Raw genomic sequence first — 22,354 nt, 5'->3', positions numbered from 1 at the left:
TTCGCTCAATATTTTAGTGGATAACGCATGTTAGGTCTAGGTCAGGCCTGGGATTTTCACTCATCAGACTCATACTTTCGCATTCTTCACATACTTGTTGAACGGATCCTGGGTTTTTTCTGGTTTGGATCACGTTGTAGTGTGGGTCCACACTGAAACAATCAATTAAACCTTGTCTTGATAAATACTTTAGAGGATAACGCATGTTAGGTCTGGGATAGGTATGGGATTTGCCCTCATCAGACTCATACTTTCGCACACTCCACATACTCGTTGAACAGATCTTGGGTTATTTCCTGGTTTGGATCACATAGTAATGTGGTACCACACTGAAACAGTCGATTAAACCAGGTTTCGATCAATATTTTTGAGGATAACGCATGTTAGGTCTAGGTTAGGCCTGGGATTTTCACTCATCAGACTCATACTTTCGCATTCTTCACATACTTGTTGAACGGATCCTGGGTTTTTTCTGGTTTGGATCACGTTGTAGTGTGGGACCACACTGAAACAATCAATTAAACCTGGTCTTGATAAATATTTTAGAGGATAACGCATGTTAGGTTTGGGTTAGGTCTAGGATTTGCCCTCAGCTGGCTCATACTATCGCGTATCTCTCATATTTCATGGCTAGATCCTGGGCTGTTTCTGGATTGTATCACGTAGTAATGTGGTACCACGCTGAAACAGTCAATTAAACCTGGTTTCGATCAATATTTTAGAGGATAACGCATGTTAGGTCTGGGACAGGTCTAGGATTTGCCCTCATCAGGCTCTTACTATCGCATATTTCTCATACTTCATGGCTCTATCCTGGGCTATTTCTGGATTGGATCACGTAGTAAAGGGGTACCACACTGAAACACTCAATGAAACCTGGTCTGGATAAATATTTTAGAGGATAACGCATCTTAGGTCTGGGTTAGGTCTAGGATTTGCCCTCATCAGGATCATACTTTCGCATATTTCTCATACTTCATGGCTAGATCCTGGGCTGTTTCTGCATTGTATCACGTAGTAATGTGGTAACACGCTGAAACAGTCAATTAAAACTGGTTTCGATCAATATTTTAGAGGATAACGCAAGTTAGGTCTGGGATAGGTCTAGGATTTGCCCTCATCAGGCTCTTACTATCGCATATTTCTCATACTTCATGGCTAGATCCTGGGCTATTTCTGGATTGGATCACGTAGTAAAGTGGTACCACACTGAAACATTCAATTAAACCTGGTTTCGATCAATATTTTAGAGGATAACGCAAGTTAGGTCTGGGATAGGTCTAGGATTTGCCCTCATCAGGCTCTTACTATCGCATATTTCTCATACTTCATGGCTAGATCCTGCGCTATTTCTGGATTGGATCACGTAGTAATGTGGTACCACACTGAAACTGTCAATTAAACCTGGTTTGGATCAATATTTTAGAGGATAACGCATGTTAGGTCTAGGTTAGGTCTGGGATTTTCACTCATCAGACCCATACTTTCGCAGTCTTCACATACTTGTTGAACGGATCCTGGGTTTTTTCTGGTTTGGATCACGTAGTAATGTGGTACCACACTGAAACAGTCAATTAAACCTGGTTTCGCTCAATATTTTAGAGGATAACGCATGTTAGGTCTAGGTCAGGCCTGGGATTTTCACTCATCAGACTCATACCTTCGCATTCTTCACATACTTGTTGAACGGATCCAGGGTTTTTTCTGGTTTGGATCACGTAGTAATATGGGTCCACATTGATACAATCAACTAAACCTGGTCTTGATAAATATTTTAGAGGATAACGCATGTTAGGTCTGGGATATGACTGGGATTTGCCCTCATCAGACTCATACTTTCGCACACTACACATACTCGTTGAACAGATCCTGGGTTATTTTCTGGTTTGGATCACATAGTAATGTGGTACCACACTGAAACAGTCGATTAAACCTGGTTTCGATCAATATTTTAGAGGAAAACGCAAGTTAAGTCTGGGATTGGTCTGGGATTTGACCTCATCAGACTCATACTTTCGCATATTTCTCATACTTCATGGCTAGATCCTGGGCTATTTCTGGATTGGATCACGTAGTAATGTGGTACCACACTGAAACAGTCAATTAAACCTGGTTCCGATCAATATTTTTGAGGATAACGCATGTTAGGTCTGGGTTAGGTCTAGGATTTGCCCTCATCAGGCTCATACTTTCGCATATTTCTCATACTTCATGACTAGATCCTGGGCTATTTCTGGATTGGATCACGTAGTAATGTGGTACCACACTGAAACTGTCAATTAAACCTGGTTTGGATCAATATTTTTGAGGATAACGCATGTTAGGTCTAGGTTAGGTCTGGGATTTTCTCTCATCAGACCCATACTTTCGCATTCTTCACATACTTGTTGAACGGATCGTGGGTTTTTTTCTGGTTTGGATCACGTAGTAATGTGGGACCACACTGAAACAATCAATTAAACCTGGTTTCGATCAATATTTAAGAGGATAACGCAAGTTAGGTCTGGGATAGGTCTGGGATTTGCCCTCATCAGACTCATACTTTCGCATATTTCTCATACTTCATGGCTAGATCCTGGGCTGTTTCTGCATTGTATCACGTAGTAATGTGGTACCACGCTGAAACAGTCAATTAAACCTGGTTTCGATCAATATTTTAGAGGATAACGCAAGTTAGGTCTGGGATAGGTCTAGGATTTGCCCTCGTCAGGCTCTTACTATCGCATATTTCTCATACTTCATGGCTACATCCTGGGCTGTTTCTGGATTGGATCACGTAGTAAAGTGGTACCACACTGAAACATTCAATGAAACCTGGTCTGGATAAATATTTTAGAGGATAACGCATCTTAGGTCTGGGTTAGGTCTAAGATTTGCCCTCATCAGGCTCACAGTTTCGCGTTTTTCACATACTTGTTGAACAGATCCTGGGTTTTTTCTGGTTTGGATCACGTAGTAATGTGGTATCACACTAAAACAGTCAATTAAACCAGGTTTCGATCAATATTTTAGAGGATAACGCAAGTTAGGTCTGGGATAGGTCTGGGATTAGCCCTCATCAGACTCATTCTTTCGCATATTTCTCATACTTGATGGCTAGATCCTGGGCTTTTTCTGGATTGCATCACGTAGTAATAAAGTACAACACTGAAACAGTCAATTAAACCTGGTTTCGCTCAATATTTTAGAGGATAACGCATGTTAGGTCTAGGTTAGGCCTGGGATTTTCACACATCAGACTCATACTTTCGCATTCTTCACATACTTGTTGGACGGATCCTGGGTTTTTTCTGGTTTGGATCACATAGTAATGTGGTACCACACTGAAACAGTCGATTAAACCAGGTTTCGATAAATATTTTAGAGGATAACGCATGTTAGGTCTGGGATAGGTCTGGGATTTGCCCTCATCAGACTCATACTTTCGCACACTTCACATACTCGTTGAACAGATCCTGGGTTACTTTCTGGTTTGGATCACATAGTAATGTGGTACCACACTGAAACAGTCGATTAAACCAGGTTTCGATCAATATTTTTGAGGACAACGCATGTTAGGTCTAGGTTTGGCCTGGGATTTTCACTCATCAGACTCATACTTTCGCATTCTTCACATACTTGTTGAACTGATCCTGGGTTTTTTCTGGTTTGGATCACGTAGTAATGTGGTTCCACACTGAAACAGTCAATTAAACCTAGTTTCGACCAATATTTTAGAGAATAATTCATGTTAGGTCTGGGTTAGGTCTGGGATTTGCTCTCATCAGGCTCATACTTTCGCATTCTTCACATACTTGTTGAACAGATCCTGGGTTTTTTCTGGTTTGGGTCACGTAGTAGTGTGATACTACACTGAAACATTCAGTTAAACCTGGTCTTGATAAACATTTTAGAAGATAACGCACGTTAGGTCTGGGTTAGGTCTAGGATTTGCACTCATCAGGCTCATCCTTCCGCATATTTGTCATACTTGATGGCTAGATCCTGGGCTTTTTCAGGATTGCATCACGTAGTAATGAAGTACAACACTGAAACAGTCAATTAAACCTCGTTTCGATCAATATTTTAGAGAATAATTCATGTTAGGTCTAGGTTAGGTCTGGGATTTGCTCTCATCAGGCACATTCTTTCGCATATTTCTCATACTTGATGGCTGGATCCTGGGCTGTTTCTGGATTGTATGACGTAGTAATGTGGTACCACACTGAAACAGCCAATTAAACCTGGTTTGGATCAATATTTTTGAGGATAACGCATGTTAGGTCTGGGTTAGGTCTAGGATTTGCCCTCATCAGGCTCATACTTTCGCATATTTCTCATACTTCATGACTAGATCCTGGGCTATTTCTGGATTGGATCACGTAGTAATGTGGTACCACACTGAAACTGTCAATTAAACCTGGTTTGGATCAATATTTTTGAGGATAACGCATGTTAGGTCTAGGTTAGGTCTGGGATTTTCTCTCATCAGACCCATACTTTCGCCTTCTTCACATACTCGTTAAAAGGATCCTGGGTTTTTTCTAGTTTGGACACGTTGTAATGTGGTACCACACTGAAACATTCAATTAAACCTGGTCTTGATAAATATTTTAGAGAATAACGCATGTTAGGTCTGGGTTAGGTCTAGGATTTGCCCTCATCAGGCTCATATTTTCGCATATTTCTCATACTTCATGGCTAGATCCTGGGCTGTTTCTGCACTGTATCACGTAGTAATGTGCTACCACGCTGAAACAGTCAATTAAACCTGGTTTCGATCAATATTCTAGAGGATAACGCAAGTTAGGTCTGGGATAGGTCTAGGATTTGCCCTCATCAGGCTCTTACTATCGCATATTTCTCATACTTCATGGCTCGATCCTGGGCTATTTCTGGATTGGATCACGTAGTAAAGTGGTACCACACTGAAACACTCAATGAAACCTGGTCTGGATAAATATTTTAGAGGATAACGCATCTTAGGTCTGGGTTAGGTCTAAGATTTGCCCTCATCAGGCTCACAGTTTCGCGTTTTTCACATACTTGTTGAACAGATCCTGGGTTTTTTCTGATTTGGATCACGTAGTAATGTGGTACCACACTGAAACAGTCCATTAAACCTGGTTTCGCTCAATATTTTAGAGGATAACGCATGTTAGGTCTAGGTTAGGTCTGGGATTTGCTCTCATCAGGCTCATTCTTTCGCATATTTCTCATAATTCATGGCTAGATCCTGGCTATTTCTGCATTGTATCACGTAGTAATGTGCTACCACGCTGAAACATTCAATTAAACCTGGTTTCGATCAATCTTTTAGAGGACAACGCAAGTTAGGTCTGGGATAGGTCTAGGATTTGCCCTCATCAGGCTCTTACTATCGCATATTTCTCATACTTCATGGCTAGATCCTGGGCTATTTCTGGATTGGATCACGTAGTAAAGTGGTACCACACTGAAACACTCAATGAAACCTGGTCTGGATAAATATTTTAGAGGATAACGCACCTTAAGTCTGGGTTAGGTCTAAGATTTGCCCTCATCAGGGTCACAGTTTCGCGTTTTTCACATACTTGTTGAACGGATCCTGGGTTTTTTCTGGTTTGGATCACGTAGTAATGTGGGTCCACACTGAAACAATCAATTAAACCTGGTCTTGATAAATATTTTAGAGGATAACGCAAGTTAGGTCTGGCATAGGTCTGGGATTCGCCCTCATCAGGCTCATACTTTCGCATTCTTCACATACTTGTTGAACGGATCCTGGGTTTTTTCTGGTTTGGATCACGTAGTAATGTGGGTCCACACTGAAACAATCAATTAAACCTGGTCTTGATAAATATTTTAGAGGATAACGCATGTTAGGTCTGGGATAGGTCTGGGATTTGCCCTCATCAGACTCATACTTTCGCACACTTCACATACTCGTTGACAAGATCCTGGGTGATTTTCTGGTTCGGATCACATAGTAATGTGGTACCACACTGAAACAGTCGATTAAACCAGGTTTCGATTAATATTTTTGAGGACAACGCATGTTAGGTCTCGGTTAGGTCTGGGATTTGCCCCCATCTGGCTCGTACTTTCGCGTTTTTCTCATAGTTGTTGGCCAGATCCTGGGTTTTTTCTGGTTTGGATCCCGCAGTAATGTGGGTCCACAACGAAACAGTCAATTAAACCTGGTTGCGATTAATATTTTAGAGGATAACGCTGGTAATGTCTCGGTTAGGTCTGGGATTTGCCCTCATCTGGATCGTACTTTCGCAGTTTTCGCATACTTGTTAGCCAGATCCTGGCCTCTTTCTGGTTTGGATCATCGTAGCAATGCGGTACCACACCGAAACAGTCAATTATTCCTGGTTGCGATTAATATTTTAGAGGATAGCGCCGGTTATGTCTCGGTTAGGTCTGGGATTTGCCCTCATCTGGATCGTACTTTCGCATTTTTCCCATACTTGTTGGCACAGACCCTGGCCTTTTTCTGGATTGGATCACGTAGTAATGTGGTGCCACACTGAAACAGTCAATAGAAGCTGGTTCCGATCAGTATTTTAGAGGATAACGCTGGTTATGTGTGAGTTAGTTCTGGTATTTGCAATCATCTGGATCGTACTTTCGCATTTTTCGCATATTTGTTAGCCGGATCCTGGCCTCTTTCTGGTTTGGATCATCGTAGCAATGCGGTACCACACCGAAACAGTCAATTAAACCAGGTTGCGATTAATATTTTAGAGGATAACGCCGGTTATGTCTGGGTTAGGTCTGGTGTTTGCCCTCATCTGTCTCGTACCTTCGCATGTTTCGCATACTTTTTGGCCAGATCCTGGCCTTTTTGGATCACGTAGTAATGTGGTACCACACTGAAACAGTCATTAAAAGCATGTTCTGATTCGTATTTTAGAGGATAACGCTGGTTATGTCAGGCATAGTTCTGGTATTTGAAATCATCTGGCTCGTACTTTCGCGTTTTTCTCATAGTTGTTGGCCAGATCCTGGGTTTTTTCTGGTTTGGATCCCGCAGTAATGTGGGTCCACAACGAAACAGTCAATTAAACCTGGTTGCGATTAATATTTTAGAGGATAACGCTGGTAATGTCTCGGTTAGGTCTGGGATTTGCCCTCATCTGGATCGTACTTTCGCATTTTTCTCATACTTGTTGACCAGATCCTGGCCTTTTTCTGGTTTGGATCACGTAGTAATGCGGTACAACAACGAAACAGTCAATTAAACCAGGTTGCGATTAATATTTTAGAGGATAACGCCGGTTATGTCTGGGTTAGGTCTGGTGTTTGCCCTCATCTGTCTCGTACCTTCGCATGTTTCGCATACTTTTTGGCCAGATCCTGGCCTTTTTGGATCACGTAGTAATGTGGTACCACACTGAAACAGTCATTAAAAGCATGTTCTGATTCGTATTTTAGAGGATAACGCTGGTTATGTCAGGCATAGTTCTGGTATTTGAAATCATCTGGCTCATACTTTCGCATTTTTCGCATACTTGCTGGCCAGATCCTGGCCTTTTTCTGATTTGGATCACGTAGTAATGCGGTACGACACCGAAACAGTCAATTAAACCTGGTTGCGATTAATATTTTAGAGGATAACGCCGGTTATGTCTCGGTTAGGTCTGGGATTTGCCCCCAACTGGATCGTACTTTCGCATTTTTCGCATACTTGTTGGCCAGATCCAGGGATTTTTCTGGTTTGGATCCCGCAGTAATGTGGTTCCACAACGAAACAGTCAATTATACCTGGTTGCGATTAATATTTTAGGGGATAACGCCGGTTTTGTCTGGGTTAGGTCTGGTACTTGCCCTCATCTGGCTCGAGCTTTCGCATTTTTCTCATACTTGTTGGCCAGATCCTGGGCTTTATCTGGTTTGGATCACGTAGTAATGAGGTTCCACACCGAAACAGTCAATTAAACTGGTTGCGATTAATATTTTAGAGGATAACGCCGGTTATGTCTCGGGTAGGTCTGGGATTTGTCCTCATCTGACTCGTACTTTCACGTTTTTCGCATACTTGTTGGCCAGGTCATGGCCTTTTTCTGGTTTGGATCACGTAGTAATGCGGTACCACACCGAAACAGTCAATTAAACCTGGCTGCGATTAATATTTTAGAGGGTAACGCCGGTTATGTCTCGTATTGGTCTGGGACTTGCCCTCATCTGGCTCGAACTTTCGCATTTTTCTCATACTTGTTGGCCAGATCCTGGGCTTTATCTGGTTTGGATCACGTAGTAATGAGGTTCCACACCGAAACAGTCAATTAAACCTGGTTGCGATTAATATTTTAGAGGATAACGCCGGTTATGTCTGGGTTAGGTCTGGGATTTTCCCTCATGTGGCTCGTACTTTCGCGTTTTTCTCATCCTTGTTGGCCAGATCCTGGCCTTTCTCTGGTTTGGATCACGTAGTAATGCGGTACCACACCGAAACAGTCAATTAAACCTGGTTGCGATTAATATTTTAGGGGATAATGCCGGTTATGTCTGGGTTAGTTCTGGTATTTGCAATCATCTGGCTCATACTTTCGCATTTTTCGCATACTTGTTGGCCAGATCCTGGGTTTTGTCTGGTTTGGATCCCGTAGTAATGTGGTTCCACAACGAAACAGTCAATTAAACCTGGTTGCGATTACTATTTTAGAGGATAACGCTGGTTATGTCTCGGTTAGGTCTGGGATTTGCCCAAATCTGGATCGTACTTTCGCGTTTTTCTCATAGTTGTTGGCCAGATCCTGGGTTTTTTCTGGTTTGGATCCCGCAGTAATGTGGTTCCACAACGAAACAGTCAATTAAACCTGGTTGCGATTAATATTTTAGAGGATAACGCCGGTTATGTCTCGGTTAGGTCTGGGATTTGCCCTCATCTGGATCGTACTTTCGCAGTTTTCGCATACTTGTTAGCCAGATCCTGGCCTCTTTCTGGTTTGGATCATCGTAGCAATGCGGTACCACACCGAAACAGTCAATTATTCCTGGTTGCGATTAATATTTTAGAGGATAGCGCCGGTTATGTCTCGGTTAGGTCTGGGATTTGCCCTCATCTGGATCGTACTTTCGCATTTTTCGCATACTTGTTGGCCAGGTCATGGCCTTTTTCTGGTTTGGATCACGTAGTAATGCGGTACCACACCGAAACAGTCAATTAATCCTGGTTGCGATTAATATTTTAGAGGATAACGCCGGTTATGTCTGGGTTAGGTCTGGGATTTTCCCTCATGTGGCTCGTACTTTCGCGTTTTTCTCATCCTTGTTGGCCAGATCCTGGCCTTTCTCTGGTTTGGATCACGTAGTAATGCGGTACCACACCGAAACAGTCAATTAAACCTGGTTGCGATTAATATTTTAGGGGATAACGCCGGTTATGTCTGGGTTAGTTCTGGTATTTGCAATCATCTGGCTCATACTTTCGCATTTTTCGCATACTTGTTGGCCAGATCTTGGGTTTTGTCTGGTTTGGATCCCGTAGTAATGTGGTTCCACAACGAAACAGTCAATTAAACCTGGTTGAGATTAATATTTTAAAGGATAACGCCGGTTATGTCTCAGGTAGGTCTGGGATTTGTCCTCATCTGGCTCGTACTTTCACGTTTTTCGCATACTTGTTGGCCAGACCCTGGGCTTTTTCTGGTTTGGATCACGTAGTAATGTGGTACCACACTGAAACAGTCATAAAAGCATGTTCTGATTCGTATTTTAGAGGATAACGCTGGTTATGTCAGGCATAGTTCTGGTTTTTGCAATCATCTGGCTCATACTTTCGCATTTTTCGCATACTTGTTGGCCAGATCCTGGCCTTTTTCTGGTTTGGATCACGTAGTAATGCGGTACCACAGCGAAACAGTCAATTAATCCTAGTTGCGATTAATATTTTAGAGGATAACGCCGGTTATGTATCGGTTAGGTCTGGCATTTGCCCTCATCTGGATTGTTCTTTCGCATTTTTCGCATACTTGTTGGCCAGATCCTGGGTTTTTTCTGGTTTGGATCCCGCAGTAATGTGGTTCCACAACGAAACAGTCAATTAAACCTGGTTGCGATTAATATTTTAGAGGATAACGCCGGTTATGTCTCGGTTAGGTCTGGGATTTGCCCTCATCTGGATCGTACTTTCGCATTTTTCGCATACTTGTTAGCCAGATCCTGGCCTCTTTCTGGTTTGGATCATCGTAGCAATGCGGTAGCAAACCGAAACAGTCAATTATACCTGGTTGCGATTAATATTTTAGGGGATAACGCCGGTTTTGTCTGGGTTAGGTCTGGTACTTGCCCTCATCTGGCTCGAACTTCGCATTTTTCTCATACTTGTTGGACAGATCCTGGGCTTTATCTGGTTTGGATCACGTAGTAATGAGGTTCCACACCGAAACAGTCAATTAAACTGGTTGCGATTAATATTTTAGAGGATAACGCTGGTTATGTCTGAGTTAGTTCTGGTATTTGCAATCATCTGGCTCATACATTCGCGATTTTCGCATACTTGTTGGCCAGATCCTGGGCTTTTTCTGGTTTGGATCACGTAGTAATGTGGTGCCACACTGAAACAGTCAATAGACGCTGGTTCCGATCAGTATTTTAGAGGATAACGCTGGTTATGTCTGAGTTAGTTCTGGTATTTGCAATCATCTGGCTCTTACATGCGCGATTTTCGCATGCCTGTTGGCCAGATCCTGGGCTTTTTCTGGTTTGGATCACGTAGTAATGTGGTACCACACTGAAACAGTTAATTAAACCTGGTTGCGATTAATATTTTAGAGGATAACGCCGGTTATGTCTGGGTTAGGTCTGGGATTTTCCCTCATGTGGCTCGTACTTTCGCAGTTTTCGCATACTTGTTAACCCGATCCTGGCCTCGTTCTGGTTTGGATCATCGTAGCAATGCGGTACCACACCGAAACAGTCAATTATTCCTGGTTGCGATTAATATTTTAGAGGATAGCGCCGGTTATGTCTCGGTTAGGTCTGGGATTTGCCCTCATCTGGATCGTACTTTCGCATTTTTCGCATACTTGTTGGCACAGACCCTGGCCTTTTTCTGGTTTGGATCACGTAGTAATGTGGTACCACACTGAAACAGTCATTAAAAGCATGTTCTGATTCGTATTTTAGAGGATAACGCTGGTTATGTCAGGCATAGTTCTGGTATTTGCAATCATCTGGCTCATACTTTCGCATTTTTCGCATACTTGTTGGCCAGATCCTGGCCTTTTTCTGGTTTGGATCACGTAGTAATGCGGTACCACAGCGAAACAGTCAATTAAACCTAGTTGCGATTAATATTTTAGAGGATAACGCCGGTTATGTCTCGGTTAGGTCTGGCATTTGCCCTCATCTGGATCGTTCTTTCGCATTTTTCGCATACTTGTTGGCCAGATCCTGGGTTTTTTCTGGTTTCGATCCCGCAGTAATGTGGTTCCACAACGAAACAGTCAATTAAACCTGGTTGCGATTAATATTTTAGAGGATAACGCCGGTTATGTCTCGGTTAGGTCCGGGATTTGCCCTCATCTGGATCGTACATTCGCATTTTTCGCATATTTGTTAGCCAGATCCTGGCCTCTTTCTGGTTTGGATCATCGTAGCAATGCGGTACCAAACCGAAACAGTCAATTATACCTGTTTGCGATTAATATTTTAGGGGATAACGCCGGTTTTGTCTGGGTTAGGTCTGGTACTTGCCCTCATCTGGCGCGAACTTTCGCATTTTTCTCATACTTGATGGCCAGATCCTGGGCTTTATCTGGTTTGGATCACGTAGTAATGAGGTTCCACACCGAAACAGTCAATTAAACTGGTTGCGATTAATATTTTAGAGGATAACGCCGGTTATGTCTCGGGTAGGTCTGGGATTTGTCCTCATCTGACTCGTACTTTCACGTTTTTCGCATACTTGTTGGCCAGATCCTGGCCTTTTTCTGGTTTGGATCACGTAGTAATGTGGTTCCACACCGAAACAGTCAATTAAACTGGTTGCGATTAATATTTTAGAGGATAACGCCGGTTATGTCTCGGGTAGGTCTGGGATTTGTCCTCATCTGGCTCGTACTTTCGCATTTTTCGCATACTTGTTGGCCAGATCCTGGGCTTTTTCTGGTTTGGAACACGTAGTAATGTGGTACCACACCGAAACAGTCAATTAAACCTGGTTGCCATTAATATTTTAGAGGATAACGCCGGTTATGTCTCGGGTAGTTCTGGGATTTGTCCTCATCTGACTCGTACTATCACGTTTTTCGCATACTTGTTGGCCAGATCCTGGGCTTTTTCTGATTTGAATCCCGTAGTAATGTGGTACCACACTGAAACAGTCATTAAAAGCATGTTCCGATTCGTATTTTAGAGGATAACGCTGGTTATGTCAGGGTTAGCTCTGGTATTTGCCACCATCTGGCTCATATATTCGCGTTTTTCGCATACTTGATGGCCAGATCCTGGGCTTCTTCTGGTTTGGATCACGTAGTAATGTGGTACCACACTGAAACAGTCAATAGAATCTGGTTCCGATAAGTATTTTAGAGGATAACGCTGGTTATGCCTGGGTTAGTTCTGGTATTTGCAATCATCTGGCTCATACTTTCGCGTTTTTCTCATAGTTGTTGGCCATATCCTGGGTTTTTGCTGGTTTGGATCCCGCAGTAATGTGGTTCCACACCGAAACAGTCAATTGAACCTGGTTGCGATTAATATTTTCGAGGATAACGCCGGTTATGTCTCGGGTAGTTCTGGGATTTGTCCTCATCTGACTCGTACTATCACGTTTTTCGCATACTTGTTGGCCAGATCCTGGGCTTTTTCTGATTTGGGTCCCGTAGTAATGCAGTACCACACCGATACTGTCAATTAAACCTTGTTGCGATTAATATTTTAGAGGATAACGCTGGTTATGTCTGGGTTAGTTCTGGTATTTCGAATCATCTGGCTCATACTCTCGCATTTTTCGCATACTTGTTGGCCAGATCCTGGGCTTTTTCTGGTTTGGATCACGTAGTAATGTGGTACCACACTGAAACAGTCAATTAAACCTGGTTGCGATTAATATTTTAGAGGATAACGCCGGTTATGTCAGGCATAGTTCTGGTATTTGCAATCATCTGGCTCATACTTTCGCAATTTTCGCATACTTGTTGGCCAGATCATGGCCTTTTTCTGGTTTGGATCATCGTAGCAATGCGGCACCACACCGAAACAGTCAATTATACCTGGTTGCGATTAATATTTTAGATGATAACGCTGGTTATGTCAGGGTTAGTTCTGGTATGTGCAATCATCTGGATCATATATTCGCATTTTTCTCATCCTTGTTGGCCAGATCCTGGCCTTTCTCTGGTTTGGATCACGTAGTAATGCGGTACCACACCGAAACAGTCAATTAAACCTGGTTGCGATTAATATTTTAGGGGATAACGCCGGTTATGGCTGGGTTAGTTCTGGTATTTGCAATCATCTGGCTCATACTTTCGCATTTTTCGCATACTTGTTGGCCAGATCCTGGGTCTTTTCTGGTTTGGATCCCGTAGTAATGTGGTTCCACATCGAAACAGTCAATTAAACCTGGTTGAGATTATTATTTCAGAGGATAACGCCAGTTATGTCTCAGGTAGGTCTGGGATTTGTCCTCATCTGTCTCGTACTTTCACGTTTTTCGCATACTTGTTGGCCAGATCCTGGCCTTTTTCTGGTTTGGATCACGTAGTAATGTGGTACCACACTGAAACAGTCAATAGAAGCTGGTTCCGATCAGTATTTTAGAGGATAGCGCTGGTTATGTCTGGGTTAGTTCTGGTATTTGCAATCATCTAGCTGATACATTCGCGTTTTTCGCATACTTGTTGGCCAGATCCTGGGCTTTTTCTGGTTTGGATCACGTAGTAATGTGGTACCACACTGAAACAGTCAATCAAACCTGGTTGCGATTAATATTTTAGAGGATAACGCCGGTTATGTCTCGGGTAGGTCTGGGATTTGCCCACATCTGGCTCGTACTTTCGCTTTTTTCGCATTCTTGTTGGCCAGATCCTGGCCTCTCTCTGGTTTGGATGACGTAGTAATGCGGTACAACACCGAAACAGTCAATTAAACCTGGTTGCGATTAATATTTTAGAGGATAACGCTGGTTATGTCTCGGTTAGGTCTGGGATTTGCCCCCATCTGGCTCGTACTTTCGCGTTTTTCTCATAGTTGCTGACCAGATCCTGGGTTTTTTCTGGTTTGGATCCCGTAGTAATGTGGTTCCACACCGAAACAGTCAATTGAACCTGGATGCGATTAATATTTTAGAGGATAACGCCGGTTATGTCTCGGTTAGGTCTGGTATTTGCCCTCATCTGGCTCGGACTTTCCCATTTTTCGCATACTTGTTGGCCAGACCCTGGCCCTTTTCTGGTTTGGATCACGTTGTAATGTGGTACCACACTGAAACAGTCAATAGGATCTGGTTCCTATAGGCATTTTAGAGAATAACGCTGGTTATGTCTGGGTTAGTTCTGGTATTTGCTATCATCTGGCAAATACTTTCGCGTTTTTCGCATACTTGTTGGCCAGATCCTGGGATTTCTGGTTTGGATCACGTAGTAATGTGGTTCCACGCCGAAACAGTCAATAGAAGCTGGTTCCGATAAGTATTTTAGAGGATAACGCTGGTTATGTCTGGGTTAGTTCTGGTATTTGCTATCATCTGGCACATACTTCCGCGTTTTTCGCATACTAGTTGGCCAGATCCTGTGCTTTTTCTGTTTTGGATCCCGTAGTAATGAGGTTCCACACCGGAACAGTCAATTAAACTGGTTGCGATTAATATTTTAGAGGATAACGCCGGTTATGTCTCGGGTAGGTCTGGGATTTGTCCTCATCTGACTCGTACTATCACGTTTTTCGCATACTTGTTGGCCAGATCCTGGGCTTTTTCTGATTTGGATCCCGTAGTAATGTGGTACCACACTGAAACAGTCAATAAAAGCAGGTTCCGATTAGTATTTTAGAGGATAACGCTGTTTATGTCTGTGTTAGTTCTGGTATTTGCAATCATCTGGCTCATACTTTCGCGTTTTTCGCACACTTGTTGGCCAGATCCTGGCCCTTTTCTGGTTTGGATCACGTAGTAATGTGGTACCACACTGAAACAGTCAATAGAATCTGGTTCCGATAAGTATTTTAGAGGATAACGCTGGTTATGCCTGGGTTAGTTCTGGTATTTGCAATCATCTGGCTCATACTTTCGCGTTTTTCTAATAGTTGTTGGCCATATCCTGGGTTTTTGCTGGTTTGGATCCCGCAGTAATGTGGTTCCACACCGAAACAGTCAATTAAACCTGGTTGCGATTAATATTTTAGAGGATAACGCCGGTTATGTCTAGGTTAGGTCTAGTATTTGCCCTCATGTCGCTCGTACTTTTGCATCTTTCGCTTACTTGTTGGCCTCATCCTAGCCTTTTTATGGTTTGGATCACGTAGTAATGCGGTACCTCACCGAAACAGTCAATTATACCTGGTTGCGATTAATATTTTAGGGGATAACGCCGGTTACGTCTCGGTTAGGTCTGGGATTTTCCCTCATCTGGCTCGTACTTTCGCATTTTTCGCATTCTTGTTGGCCCGATCCTGGGCTTTTCCTGGCTTGGATCACGTAGTAATGTGGTACCAAACTGAAACAGCCATTAAAAGCATGTTCCGATTCGTATTTTAGAGGATAACGCTGGTTATGTCAGGGTTAGTTCTGGTATTTGCAACCATCTGGCTCATATATTCGCGTTTTTCGCATACTTGATGGCCAGATCCTGGGCTTTTTCTGGTTTGGATCACGTAGTAATGTGGTACCACCCTGAAACAGTCAATAAAAGCTGGTTCCGATTAGTATTTTAGAGGATAACGCTGGTTATGTCTGTGTTAGTTCTGGTATTAGCAATCATCTGGCTCATACTTTCGCGTTTTTCGCACACTTGTTGGCCAGACCCTGGCCCTTTTCTGGTTTGGATCACGTAGTAATGTGGTACCAAACTGAAACAGTCATTGAAAGCATGTTCCGAGTCGTATTTTAGAGGATAACGCTGGTTATGTCAGGGTTAGTTCTGGTATTTGCAACCATCTGGCTCATATATTCGCGTTTTTCGCACACTTGTTGGCCAGACCCTGGCCCTTTTCTGGTTTGGATCACATAGTAATGTGGTTTCACAACGAAACAGTCAATTGAACCTGGTTGAGATTAATATTTTAGCGGATAACGCCGGTTATGTCTGGGTTAGGTCTGGTATTTGCCCTCATCTGGCGCGTTCTTTCGCATTTTTCGCATACTTGTAGGCCAGATCCTGGGCTTTTTCTGGTTTGGATCACGTAGTAAAGTTGCACCTGACTCAAACGGTCAATTAAACCTGGTTGCGAATAATATTTTAGAGGATAACGCCGGTTATGTCTGGGTTAGGTCTGGGATTTTCCCTCATCTGGCTCGTACTTTCGCATTTTTCGCATACTTGTTGGCCAGATCCTGGCTCTTTTCTGGTTTGGATCACGTAGTAATGCGTCACCACACCGAAACAGTCAATTAAACCTGCTTGCGATTAATATTTTCGAGGATAACGCCAGTTATGTCTAGGTTAGGTCTGGTATTTGCCCTCATCTGGCTCGGACTATCGCATTTTTCGCATACTTGTTAGCCAGATCCTGGCCTTCTTCTGGCTTGGACCACGTAGTAAAGTGGTACCAGACTGAAACAGTCAATTAAACCTGGTTGCGAATAACATTTTAGAGGATAGCGCTGGTTATGTCTGGGATAGTTCTGGTATTTGCAATCATCTGGCTCATACTTTCGCGTTTTTCTCATAGTTGTTGGCCAGATCCTGGGTTTTTCTGGTTTGGATCACGTAGTAATGCGGTACCACACTGAAACAGTTAATTAAACCTGGTTGCGATAAATGTTTTAGTGGATAACGCCGGTTATGTCACGGTTAGGTCTGGGATTTGCCCTCATCTGCCTCGTACTTTCGCGTTTTTCGCATACTTGCTGGCCAGATCCTGGCCTTTTTTTGGTTTGGATCACGTAGTAATGTGGTACCACACTGAAACAGTCAATAGAAGCTGGTTCCGCTTAGTATTTTAGAGGATAACGCTGGTTATGCCTGGGTTAGTTCTGGTATTTGCAATCATCTGGCTTATACTTTCGCGTTTTTCGCATACTTGTTGGCCAGACCCTAGGCTTTTTCTGGTTTGGATCACGTAGTAATGTGGTACCACACTGTCAATAAAAGCTGGTTCCGCTTAGTATTTTAGAGGATAACGCTGGTTATGCCTGGGATTGTTCTGGTATTTGCAATCATCTGGCTCATACTTTCGCGTTTTTCGCATACTTGTTAGCCAGATCCTGGGTTTTTTCTGTTTTGGATCCCGTAGTTATGAGGTTCCACACCGAAACAGTCAATTAAACTGGTTGCGATTAATATTTTAGAGGATAACACCGGTTACGTCTCGGGTAGGTCTGGGATTTGTCCTCATCTGGATCGTACTTTCGCGTTTTTCGCATACTTGCTGGCCAGATCCTGGCCTTTTTTTGGTTTGGATCACGTAGTAATGTGGTACCACACTGAAACAGTCAATAGAAGCTGGTTCCGCTTAGTATTTTAGAGGATAACGCTGGTTATGCCTCGGTTAGTTCTGGTATTTGCAATCATCTGGCTTTTACTTTCGCGTTTTTCGCATAGTTGTTGGCCAGACCCTAGGCTTTTTCTGGTTTGGATCACGTAGTAATGTGGTACCACACTGTCAATAAAAGCTGGTTCCGCTTAGTATTTTAGAGGATAACGCTGGTTATGGCTGGGATTGTTCTGGTATTTGCAATCATCTGGCTCATACTTTCGCGTTTTTCGCATACTTGTTAGCCAGATCCTGGGTTTTTTCTGTTTTGGATCCCGTAGTTATGAGGTTCCACACCGAAACAGTCAATTAAACTGGTTGCGATTAATGTTTTAGGGGATAACGCCGGTTAAGTCTCGGTTAGGTCTGGGATTTTCCCTCATCTGGCTCGTACATTCGCGTTTCTCGCTTTCTTGTTGGCCCGATCCTGGGATTTTTCTGGTTTGGATCACGTAGTAATGTGTTACATCACTGAAACAGTCATTAAAAGCATGTTCCGATTCGTATTCTGGAGGATAACGCTGGTTATGTCAGGGTTAGTTCTGGTATTTGCAATCATCTGGATCATATATTCGCATTTTTCTCATCCTTGTTGGCCAGATCCTGGCCTTTCTCTGGTTTGGATCACGTAGTAATGCGGTACCACACCGAAACAGTCAATTAAACCTGGCTGCGATTAATATTTTAGGGGATAACGCCGGTTATGTCTGGGTTAGTTCTGGTATTTGCAATCATCTGGCTCATACTTTCGCGTTTTTCTCATAGTTGTTGGCCAGATCCTGGGTTTTTTCTGGTCTGGATCCCGTAGTAATGTGGTTCCACAAAGAAACAGTCAATTAAAGCTGGTTGAGATTAATATTTTAGAGGATAACGCCAGTTATGACTCAGGTAGGTCTGGGATTTGTCCTCTTCTGGCTCGTACTTTCACGTTTTTCGCATACTTGTTGGCCAGACCCTGGCCCTTTTCTGGTTTGGATCACGTAGTAATGTGGTACCACACTGAAACAGTCAATTAAACCTGGTTGCGATTACTATTTTAGAGGATAACGCCGGTTATGTCTCGGGTAGGTCTGGGATTTGCCCACATATGGCTCGTACTTTCGCTTTTTTCGCATTCTTGTTGGCCAGATCCTGGCCTCTTTCTGGTTTGGATCACGTAGTAATGCGGTACAACACCGAAACAGTCAATTAAACCTGGTTGCGATTAATATTTTACAGGATAGCGCTGGTTATGTCTCGGTTAGGGCTGGGATTTGCCCCCATCTGGCTCGTACTTTCGCGTTTTTCTCATAGTTACTGGCCGGATCCTGGGCTTTTTCTGGTTTGGATCACGTAGTAATGTGGTACCACACTGAAACAGTCAATTAAACCTGGTTGCGATTACTATTTTAGAGGATAACGCCGGTTATGTCTCGGGTAGGTCTGGGATTTGCCCACATATGGCTCGTACTTTCGCTTTTTTCGCATTCTTGTTGGCCAGATCCTGGCCTCTTTCTGGTTTGGGTCTCGTAGTAATGCGTTACCACACCGAAACAGTCAATTAAATCTGGGTGCGATTAATATTTTAGAGGATAACGCCGGTTATGTCTCGGGTAGGTCTGGGATTTGTCCTCATCTGACTCGTACTTTCACGTTTTTCGCATACTTGTTGGCCAGATCCAGGCCTTTTTCTAGTTTGGATCACGTAGTAATGTGGTACCACACTGAAACAGTCAATAGAAGCTGGTTCCGATCTGTATTTTAGAGGATAACGCTGGTTATGTCTGAGTTAGTTCTGGTATTTGCAATCATCTGGCTCATACATTCGCGTTTTTCGCATACTTGTTGGCCAGATCCTGGGATTTTTCTGGTTTGGATCACGTAGTAATGCGGTACCACATCGAAACAGTCAATTAGACCTGGTTGCTATTAATATTTTAGAGGATAACGCCGGTTATGTCTGGGTTAGGTCCGGGATTTTCCCTCATGTGGCTCGTACTTTCGCATTTTTCGCATACTTGTTGGCCAGATCCTGGGTTTTGTCTGGTTTGGATCCCGTAGTAATGTGGTTCTACAACGAAACAGTCAATTAAACCTGGTTGAGATTAATATTTTGGAGGATAACGCCGGTTATGTCTCGGGTAGGTCTGGGATTTGTCATCATCTGGCTCGTACTTTCGCGTTTTTCTCATAGTTGTTGGCCAGATCCTGGGTTTTTACTGGTTTGGATCACGTAGTAATGCGGTACCACACCGAAACAGTCAATTAAACCCGGTTGCGTTTAATATTTTAGAGGATAACGCCGGTTATGTCTGGGTTTGGTCTGGGATTTGCCCTCATCTGGTTCGTACTTTCGCATTTCGCGCATACTTGTTGGCCAGATCCCGGCATTTTTCTGGTCTGGATCACGTAGTAATGCAGTACCACACCGAAACAGTCAATTAAACCTTGTTGCGATTAATATTTTAGAGGATAACGCTTGTTATGTCCGGGTTAGTTCTGGTATTTGCAATCATCTGGCTCATACTTTCGCATTTTTCGCATACTTGTTGGCCAGATCCTGGCCTCTTTCTGGTTTGGATCATCGTAGCAATGCGGTACCACACCGAATCAGTCAATCATACCTGGTTGCGATTTATATTTTAGGGGATAATGCCGGTTACGTCTCGGTTAGGTCTGGGAGTTTCCCTCATCTGGCTCGTACTTTCGCATTTTTCGCATTCTTGTTGGCCCGATCCTGGGCTTTTTCTGGTTTGGATCACGTAGTATAGTGGCACCAGACTGAAACAGTCAATTAAACCTGGTTGCGAATAATATTTTAGAGGATAACGCTGGTTATGTCTGAGTTAGTTCTGGTATTTGCAATCATCTGGCTCATACATTCGCGTTTTTCGCATTCTTGTTGGCCAGATCCTGGGCTTTTTCTGGTTTGGATCACGTAGTAATGTGGTACCACCCTGAAACAGTCAATTAAACCTGGTAGCGATTAATATTTTAGAGGATAACGCCGGTTATGTCTCGGGTAGGTCTGGGATTTGCCCACAACTGGCTCGTACTTTCGCATTTTTCGCATTCTTGTTGGCCAGATCCTGGCCTCTTTCTGGTTTGGATCACGTAGTAATGCGGTACCACATCGAAACAGTCAATTAAACCTGGTTGCTATTAATATTTTAGAGGATAACGCTGGTTATGTCTCGGTTAGGTCTCGGATTTGCCCCCATCTGGCTCGTACTTTCGCATTTTTCGCATTCTTGATGGCCAGATCCTGGGTTTTTTCTGGTTTGGATCCCGTAGTAATGTGGTTCCACACCGAAACAGTCAACTGAACCTGGTTGCGATTTATATTTTAGGGGATAACGCCGGTTATGTCTCGGTTAGGTCTGGTATTTGCCCTCATCTGGCTCGGACTTTCTCATTTTTCGCATACTTGTTAGCCAGATCCTAGCCTTCTTCTGGCTTGGACCACGTAGTAAAGTGGTACCAGACTGAAACAGTCAATTAAACCTTGTTGCGAATAATATTTTAGAGGATAACGCTGGTTATGTCTGGGATAGTTCTAGTATTTGCAATCATCTGGCTCATACATTCGCGTTTTCCGCATACTTGTTGACCATATCCTGGGCTTTTTCTGGTTTGGATCACGTAGTAATGTGGTTCCTCACCGAAACAGTCAATTGAACTTGGTTGCGATTAATATTTTACAGGATAACGCCGGTTATGTCTGGGTTAGGTCTGGTATTTGCCCTCATCTGGCTCGGACTTTCGCATTTTTCGCATACATGTTGGCCAGACCCTGGCCCTTTTCTGGTTTGGATCACGTAGTAATGTGGTACCACACTGAAACAGTCAATAGAAGCTGGTTCCGATAAGTAAATACTTAAAATTAGAGGATAACGCTGGTTATGTCTGGGATAGTTCTGGTATTTGCAATCATCTGGCTCATACATTCGCGTTTTTCGCATTCTTGTTGGCCAGATCCTGGGCTTTTTCTGGTTTGGATCACGTAGTAATGCGGTTCCACAACGGAACTGTCAATTAAACCTGGTTGCGATTAATATTTTAGCGGATAACGCCGGTTATGTCTGGGCTAGGTCTGGTATTTGCCCTCATCTGGCTCGTACTTTCGCATTTTTCGCAATCATGTTGGCCAGATCCTGGCCTCTTTCTGGTTTGGATCACGTAGTAATGCGGTACCACACCGGAACAGTCAATTAAACCCGGTTGCGTTTAATATTTTAGAGGATAACGCCGGTTATGTCTCGGTTTGGTCTGGGATTTGCCCTCATCTGGTTCGTACTTTCGCATTTCGCCCATACTTGTTGGCCAGATCCTATCCTTTTTCTGGTCTGGATCACGTAGTAATGCAGTACCACACCGAAACAGTCAATTAAACCTGGTTGCGATTAATATTTTAGAGGATAACGCTGGTTATGTCTGGGTTAGTTCTGGTATTTGCAATCATCTGGCTCATACTTTCGCATTTTTCGCATACTTGTTGGCCAGATCCTGGCCTCTTTCTGGTTTGGATCATCCTAGCAATGCGGTACCACATCGAAAGCGTCAATTATACCTGGTTGCGATTAATATTTTAGGGGATAACGCCGGTTACGTCTCGGTTAGGTCTGGGATTTTCCCTCACCTGGCTCTGACTTTCGCATTTTTCGCATTCTTTTTGGCCCGATCCTGGGCTTTTTCTGGTTTGGATAACGTAGTAATGTGGTACCACACAGAAACAGTCATTAAAAGCATGTTCCGATGCGTATTTCAG

This window comes from Colletes latitarsis, chromosome 5 (genome assembly GCF_051014445.1).
Source record: "Colletes latitarsis isolate SP2378_abdomen chromosome 5, iyColLati1, whole genome shotgun sequence".
In the NCBI taxonomy this organism is placed as follows: domain Eukaryota; kingdom Metazoa; phylum Arthropoda; class Insecta; order Hymenoptera; family Colletidae; genus Colletes; species Colletes latitarsis.
The sequence above is the reverse complement of the archived record's forward strand: the minus strand, read 5'-3'. Positions refer to the sequence as shown.